Source organism: Ixodes scapularis, unplaced genomic scaffold, assembly GCF_016920785.2.
Source record: "Ixodes scapularis isolate PalLabHiFi unplaced genomic scaffold, ASM1692078v2 PGA_scaffold0__279_contigs__length_252992795, whole genome shotgun sequence".
Classification (NCBI taxonomy): domain Eukaryota; kingdom Metazoa; phylum Arthropoda; class Arachnida; order Ixodida; family Ixodidae; genus Ixodes; species Ixodes scapularis.
In genome coordinates this window covers 76,388,377-76,397,075 of record NW_024609835.1, presented here as the reverse complement: position 1 = coordinate 76,397,075, position 8,699 = coordinate 76,388,377, and the positions used below count along the sequence as shown (strand labels likewise).

At 53.5% G+C, this 8,699-nt stretch overlaps 1 pseudogene; it reads left to right on the top strand.

Moving 5' to 3' along the window:
* Positions 1-7,477: 7,477 nt before the first annotated feature.
* Positions 7,478-8,437, top strand: LOC120841134 (annotated as a pseudogene).
* Positions 8,438-8,699: the final 262 nt, after the last annotated feature.

Genomic DNA, 8,699 nt, shown 5'->3' with positions numbered 1-8,699 from the left:
ATTTCGTTGAAGTATCCCTTTAAGTCGATGAGGCAGGATGGCTGCGCACTGGTTCGCCAAACTTGGCCCAGTCGGCCATCTTTCGGCCGCGCGCCGCGCAGGCGCAGAGGTCGCGAGGAGGTGCAGCTGGCAAAGCGAGCTGTCGACGAAACGTCGCAACATCTATCGATGAAACGATCTGTCAATGAAACATCGCAGTGTCAACGAAACGATTTGTCCATGAAACGTCGTTCGACGAACTGATTGCCACCGCTCCGCAGCAGCGCATCCGGTCCTACGACAATCGCAAGAGACTTGAAAATTGATCTTGTCTCGGTCGGTCCTACTCGGTTGCAAGTGTTTGAAATTAAACGTTTCTGCCACCTTCAGGCTGTGAGATCTTCATTTCATCGATGTCGAAGTGGCGACGAGGCGGGTATTTCAAAATCGGTGACATCACAAACGGCCAAAGGGTGCCCGATAAAACGTTGTGTGGGGTTTTAAGATTTTTCATTGTAACATTTGATAGGTATTTATTTCACTTGACAGGTAGAAATGTACAGGCGTGGTGGTGTTGGGGGAAGGCTGACGCCCATGCACTAGTGTGCCCACAACACCGACCTATGCACTCTTACAATATATACATTTTATTTATTTATTTATTTATTCAAAGTACCTCAAAGACCTGTCGGCATTACATGAGGGGGGGTTATACAGTCTGGTTAACACAAAGAAGGAATGGCAGGGAGCACGCCGACTCTATACAAACATCAATACACATCTGCGCGCAGCAGAATTATAAAAAAAAAAAAAAAAAACAAACCTAGTGTGCTTACAACACCGATTTGTGCACTCTTACAACATGTATAGGTTGTACAGAATGGTGAAATAAATAAATAAAGGAACTAGGTAATTAAGTTAGAAGTAAAGGGGGAAAGTTTTAAACACCGTTAGGGGTCACGGAAGTGTGTTTGAGCTACTTCTTTCGCCTTTTGGGGATCAGAGGAATGTGTTCGGTGAGGTTTGGGGAGAGCCCCCTCCAAAGCGTAGCTGCCCTCAGCAGGCAGGATGCCCCATGCCGTAATGTTCGGGACATCACAGGCTGGAGTCTACCTGTTCTTCTGTTCACTCTGGGGGCATCATAATGTTCCTGTTGGTTTGGTCCCATGATGCTGCAGAACAGCCGGACAGATGCTTGCTGTCGCTGGTGCAGGCTCCTTCAGGCAGCAGTCTTTAGGAGGTCACTAGAGGTTACCTCTCTGGGGGAGTGGGACTGACGGCGGGGCAACACTGCGGCGATAGTAAGTGTAGGCGGCACGCCGTTGCACGCCTTGTAGTGTGGTTTGGAGATATTTTTGCTGGGGGTACCACACCGCAGAGCAATACTCTAGGTGGGGCAGCACCAGCGCACTGTAAAGATGGCGGAAGGTGTTAGGTGTTATACCTCGTGTGATTCGAATGACAAAGCCCAGCATGCGTCTTGTTTTCGATGTGGCGCTGTGGACCTGGGGGGCAAAGTTGAGGCGGCTGTCCAGGACGACACCAAGGAGGGTTGTGGAGGGCACATGCTTTAGTAGGGAGCCACCCAGGGTTAAGTTTGAGGCTTGGCTTGTAGTTTTCGAAGTTTTGGAAGAGATAGCGAATGTCATTGCAACACTTTTAGAGCAGTTAAAGGGTCATTTGTTTTCGGCCGACCAGCGAAAGCACTGGTCGAGGTCGTCCTGAAGGGCTTGGTAGGAGCTGTCAGAGCAGATTGGCTGAAGAAGGGACAGGTCATCGGCATACATGATTGGAGTGGAATTTAAGAGTTTTGCAATATCGCCAATGTAGATCAGGAATAATGTTGGGCCCAGCACGCTACCTTGAGGCACCCCAGAAAGCACCGTGGAGGGTGGGGATTTTTCACCCTTGAACACTACCCGCTGGGTCCATCCTTCAATGAAGCTCTGCAGCCAACGGAGAAGGCTACCCTTGATACCATACTTGTGCAGCTTGTTCATAAGGAGCTGGTGGTCGATTTGTCGAACGCTTTGGAGAAGTCCAGCCGGACGAACTCACAGGGCGTACGGTTGTCAAGGCGGGCGCTTACCGTGTGCACTACTGTGCTGAGTGCTGTCTCGCAGCTTCGGCCAGGGCGAAATCCGTGCTGGGCGCTGGACAGGAGATTGTTTGACTCCAGGTGATGCAGGACCTTCTTGTTTATGATGCGCTCAAGGGTCCTGCAGACCACTGACGTGGAGGCAATTAGGCGGTATGAGTCAACAAGGGCAGTGTCTGAGCCGCAACCCTTGTAAACGGGAGTGACATGTGAGGTTTTCCACGTGGTGGGTACAGTGCCGGAGTCGAGTGTCTTCTGCAATATCTTAGCCAGCAGAGGGTTGAGGGTGGGGGCTGACGTTTTCAGGAGGAAGGGGTGTAGACCATCTGGTCCCGACCTCTGGAAGGGGCTTAAGGAAGCCATAGCATCCTCAAGGTCGTCTTCTGTCACAGTTATTGAGGACAGGCAGTCTGGCAGGAAGTCATCTGATCCAGTTCACCTGCAGCTGGGTCATGCAGTTCGGCAGGTTTGGGAGAGGGAGAGGACCACATTGAGGCGAAGTGTTTGTTGAAAAGGGCAGCAGTGGCTGCGGGGTCGCTTACTGTCTCGTTGTTGTGGGAAAAGCTGGGGCGTGGGAATGAGGGTTTGCGCTGCAAGTTAATATATGCCCAGAAGAGCTTGGGCTCCTTCATCGCACGAGCTGCGATGTCGGCAACATATGTACAGCCTGCCAAATTAGTTTTCTTCTTTACCTCCCTTTGAATGTTCTTGATTTCAATGCTGGCACTTCGTCCAGACATTTTTGTCTTTCGCAGGAGCTTGTGCTTTTGTTTGGAGAGCGATGACCTCAGGCGCGATCCACGGGGGGCGCCGCTTGGCGCGTGTTGTAAACTGGGGCACACATTCTGCTTCAATAGCCCTCATGAAGCTTTATAGAGTTCATACATGTCTTCTGCTGTGTCTTCGTTAAGCACCATACACCATGGGGCGAGATGCAGGAGGTTCTTTAGGCGCGCTAGGTCCATTTTTGAGAAGTTCCGAACCATTTTGGAATAAAGGCCAGACTTCGGTAGTGTCAAGAGGCTCGAAAAGTGGATGGCGTTGTGGTGGGACCCAGCCAGACTCGGCTGGATGGAACAGTCAGTTATGAGGGCAAGGTTGCTTACAAACACGAGGTCTAGGAAGGAAGCTCTGTTCCTCCTTGACGTGTACGAGGGTTCACTGCACACCTGAACTAGACCGGGCGTTTCCATGACATCCAGGAGCGCAATGTCATGCGAGCTCGGCGGGACAGGTGTAGAAAGGTCGGACTAGTCTATGTGGGCATTAAAATCACCAAAGATGCAGACACAGGAGTACGCCGAAACGTCAACATGCGCAAGGGATTGGCCTAAGAGATCGTAAGAGGCAGTTCGCGTGGCAGGCGGACAGTACACGCAGCACAGCAACATTTTGCCCTTCCGATGTACGAATTCAACAAAAACAACCTCAAGGTGCTCCAACTCCAGGTCGCATCTCCGACAGCAGGGCAGTTGACGGGGCACAACGATCAGCACACTACCTCCACACGACGCACGGTCCCTCCTGTAGACGACATGTCTGGTGGTATCGATGAGCTGGCCGCCTTGTTTCCCAAAGACGAAAGATGGTGTCCGGATCCGCCTCGACTAACACTTGAAAATCGAGTGTTTTGATTTTCACTGAGCGGACGTTTGAAAACCACACTGCGATACGGGAGCTTCCAGGTGAAGGGCCGACCGGGGCTGGTGGGGAGCGGCATCCGCAGATTGGCTGCCCGGAATCGGAGGAAGGAGATCGTCACCCAGGGGTGGAAGTGCGCAGACTCCGCAGAACCATTCGGCGGGTGAAGGGGAGAGTCTCCGGTAGGCTTTAAGTGACAGCAGCTCACACTTGCGATGGTGCCAGGGATCGCATCCGTCGCACTGTAGTGCAGCCACATTCTCGAGGACCGGCCGGCAACAGCGGGGGCAAGTTGGCCGCGGCCCAGGATTAGGAGAAACGTCTCCGGCGAGGAGGAGCAGCAAGGTGACGGGTGGCTGCCGGAGAGAGCGGGTCGAGCGGGTTCCGAGGCCAGTAGGCCTAGCGAGAGTCACGGTAAAACCGGTATCACGGGGGCAGGCGACCGCGATGTGCAGTTCGAGAGGCACAGGCAGGTGCGCCAGACGTTCATCAATACTCGAGATAGCAGGGGATTGCCGGCGAAGGCTTGCGAGTACGGAAAGGTAGAACAAAACGCGGAGACTCGCAAAAACGTGCCCGCACTCCGCAACATGAACTGTTGGGACCAAGTGGTTGTCCGGGCACTTTGGGTACGGCAGGGAGCCGAGCCAGGGCAGGAACTCATGTGGTAGCCGGGATCGGGAAGGACCAGGGAGCAAGAGGGGTGTCTCGTATATAACTCTTTATATATACATATGGACGGGTTACATCAACTCAAGAACACTGCCGAGAACACTATACTCCGCGACAACTTTTCTTGACAATGCAGTGGAAGGTACAGGCCCGCGTCCCCTCTCCCATTTTGAGTGTACGCAGGCTCTCCTCCCCCCCAGGGGACGCGGGCCTGTACCTTCCACTGCATTGCCAAGAAAAGTTGTTGCGGAGTATAGAGAACACACCGTAGCAGCCGTGTGCTGTTGCTTTTATGGCCTCACTTTTCCCCACATCCCTAGCAGGGAATCCCCAGGGTTCATTGTTCGTAACGTCCAGGCACGCCATTTCCCTCTCCCTCGAACTCGGCCACACGCGTCACGCACACCGGGCGGCCAGACGTCCTTGGCCACGGGGTGGCCGGTCAATCCTGGCGGGCAATGGCGCCATCGAAGTTCGAACGGCGGAAGAAATTCCTAATGGACCTTTTTCCAGTAAGCGTCTGCGCACGCGCACACCCTTTTCCCTTGACCTTGACCGCCCTTTCGCCATTCTTGGGGGCACTGTTTTCTCGCGACACTAATCTGTTTCCATGGGAGAAGGCGAGTCCGGTTGCCCTCCATTTATAGTAGGCGGCGAAACCGTCATGAGGCGCTCCTTACTGGAAAAAGGTCCAATGGACCTTTTTCCAGTAAGGAGCGCGAAAGCCAGGCGTCCTGGCTTTCGTGCGTTAGGGGATAATCCCATGGGCGATCTGAGCTGGGGAAAGTGCGTAAAGCCCCCTCCTTTGTGGAGGGCGTCCCAAGGCTGTCGGGTCGCCATGCGTCAAGGTCAGACTGAAGAAGCAAGGAGAGGGGCCGGACGGCAAAGTCGGCCAGATGACACTGGCGTGGGTCAACCCGATGATTCTTCGGAGAAGGTCACGTCGTCCCCGTAAACCAAAGTGCGTTGGCGACTCCAAGGGGCCTCTCGCTTTGTCTCCGGGCGCCGCTGACCGTAGCCACCTGGCGATGATGCTCGAGGGCGTTCACCCGTGCCGGTCAATTAGGAAGGGCAAGGTCGTCTCCGGGGGCCTTTCGCAACAAAACGTGATTAAAAAAGTGTCTGAACGACCGTAAAGGTATGTGGTGTGTCTCCGTCATCTTGAACTTGAACAATCGTTCACGTTGTGTGCCGTCGAACCAAATCATTTCGTCTGCTCGCGGTCGGCACGGCAGCTAGTCTGTTCCATAGAGTTATTATAATGTGCGCTAGAGGTTCAACTGGCGCTAGTGTCTATGCGACTTCCGTGACGCAAATTGAAGCAGACAGCAACCAGTCTACTTTCCCAGTCTTCCTGCGTATTCCTATGGGAAAGCGCGCGTGCATTTTGTCTCTTCGCTGGAAAATAACACGGAACACTTTGGTTATTTGGGTCGTACCGAATAGTATGTACCTTGATTAACACTGTAAAAGTGTAATTGCTTTAGTTAGCGCATTTTTCTTCATCAGTGACCGAAGTTTAACTTCGCTACATTTCAGTCCCAAACCTGTGTTCCGCAGCAGGTGTGTAGAAACAAGCGACGATTCGAAGCAAAATTACAATCGAAAGGAATGTAGAGTGTGTTCAAGGCTCGCCAGCAATCCGGTGACGCTTATATATTGATAATATGCCAGTCCTGTCACTATATAAAAAAGTGAAAGCCGTTTACAACTCCCTGTAACGCCGAATTGGAGCGCAGCTCTTGAGGAGGAGGAGGGAAGGGTACTTAGGGGAAGGTAGACCCCTCCTCCTCCTTCTCCTCCTCCCATCATTCTTTAATATGCTCCGGGGGGGTCACCTGACCTCGGGGGGAGGGGGTCACGTGACTTCGAGGGGGGGAGGGGGGTCACGTGACCTCGGGGAGGGGGGCCACGTGATCTCGGGGGTCACGTGACCTCGGGGGGGTCACGAGACCTTGGGAGTCACGGGACCTGGGAGGTCACGTGACTTGGGGGTCACGTGACCTTGGGGGTCGCATGACCTGGGAGGTCACGTGACCTTGGGGTGACCTTGAGAGGGGTCACGTGTCCTGGGGGTCACGTGACCTTGGGTTGACCTTGGTTACGCCAACGGCGACGGCGACGGCGACGCCGCTCAAGCCGGAAACGGGCGCCTAAGAGCTGCGCTTTAAAAAGCTAATATGTCAATGCTTGACGTAGAAAAGGTTTTGGCATACACCTGCTGGTTAGACGACTCTATGCAGGTTTCGGTTGGGTTCCCCGCGGGGCTACGGTTGCTTGAGTGTGTAATAATACAACTGGCATATGAATCTGTTGTAAGTTCTGGTTTCTACCAAGTTCTTTCGTGGCAACTCCAATACAACAGTGCGTTGTTCCTCCTGTTATATGTACCAGTGTTGCGGAGTTGCCGCTCGGGAGAACACTTGATCAAGGCAACATGGCTGCGCAAACTTGAGCCTTCGCAAACCTACGCCTTGTAATATGCCTGGTGGGGCTAATGGCTCTCTGATAAAGGTGCCTTCTAGACCCAACAAAAATTAAGCATTCGGCGGCCCACCTGTCGTCAGGAGCAGCTTCGTTAGGTATCGCCGTCCGTGGTGCAAGTTCGCCGTGGATGACTGACGTTAGGCCTAGTGGCCGGCCGGCTCCCGCCAGCCACTCATGCCGTCAGCCGCATCTGATTCTGCTGCTACTTATAGCCGGCGATGTACCTCCGAACCCCGGCCCTCGCCCCACCTGCCCCCGCTGCTCCCGCTCAGCGCCCGACAACGTCGCTGCCCTACAATGCGACCGCTGCGATTTGTGGTTACACCGCTAATGTGAAGGCATCTCCCTCGCCTCGTATCGCCGTTTGTCTTCGTCAACAACGGAGTGGCTCTGCGCGGCGTGTCAGCTCCCACCCTTGGCTGACGACCTGTTCCCCTACAAAGAACACGCTGCCGCTACCTCCTCTAATAAGGTCATCAGCCCCTCCAAGCAACAGCCCGAGTATCCCCAGAAAAACCAATGCGACGACGGCCTTCCCTGTTCGCCTGACGATGCTTCTGTGGGTGGTAGCACTCCTGCAACTTCCGGTGCGATTATCGTATGGTTCTCAAACGTATGTTCCTTAAAGAACAAACTACTCGAATTCTAAGCCCTGACGCGTCTTCCCTTCCGAACACGATCTTTGCCGTTTGCGAGACATGGTTAGATACATCTGTTTTTGATGGGCAATTAATCGACCCTCCACAATTCACTCCTTTTCGGCAAGACCGACCCTCAACCGGGGGTGGCGTCCTACTAGCAATACAAAACAACTTCCGTGCCGACGCCTATATCACCTGACGCTACCGGGTCTTGACGCCATTTTGTCGAAGTCTTTTGCAAGCGTGGCAGGCTACTTCTGGGATGTGTTTATTGTCCACCTTCGCTCCGGGAACACTCTTGCGCCCTTCTGCAAGAGAGCCTGCACCAGATTGAACACAGTAAGTTCTCTGCATTGTTCATCTTCGGGGATTTCAATAGCCACATCAGTTGATCCGATCCTGGTACTCCCATCCCATCCGACCTACTAGACGACCTGTTATTTAAGGTATTCGAAACAGCTGGTCTAACTCGACCTCGCCCTGACCAACAATCCCACCTTGTTCCATCGCTGCACAGTCATCCTCAGCCTCTCGGGCTGCGACCATCAGGCCCTCATCACCAATATCCAGTGCTCATCACCCAACCGAATCCTTCAAGCCAAGAAGTTCCATCAGTTAATTTGCACGAACCGATTTCTCTCATCTTCCACTGATGATGCCTACGACCTTAGGCTCTGGCTCGACATCATGTCAGCCATCCAGCGCGAATGTGTTCCTGTCCGGGCTAGTCGGAAGCGAGCTAACCTCCCGTGGACAACAAAGGAAATTGAAGCTCTGATCAGGCTCGCACCGCCTATTCAAGAAAGCAGAAAAAAGCCGAAATCCTGCCCATCTTGCCCGAGCCCACGAGGCTCGCAGTGATGTCAAGCGTCTTATCCACATCTCCCACCTACCTGCAAAAATTAGCAGCAAAAGCTAGCAGTCAACCCAAACACTTCTAGACCTACTTTCACCGCCAACAGAAAATGTCCCAAGCCCCCGTCTTCATACATCATGGTATACCCTACTCCAAACCCAGCGACATAGCCGAACTCTTCTCCCACCAATTTTCCTTGGCTCCCCCACTAGCTGACCCTGCTACACCGGACCCCTCCCCTGCACACCCCGAGATTTCGCCCACCCAAAACAGTCCCAGAAACCGTGCTGTCCTCCATTGACATCCTACCAAACGAAACCTACGA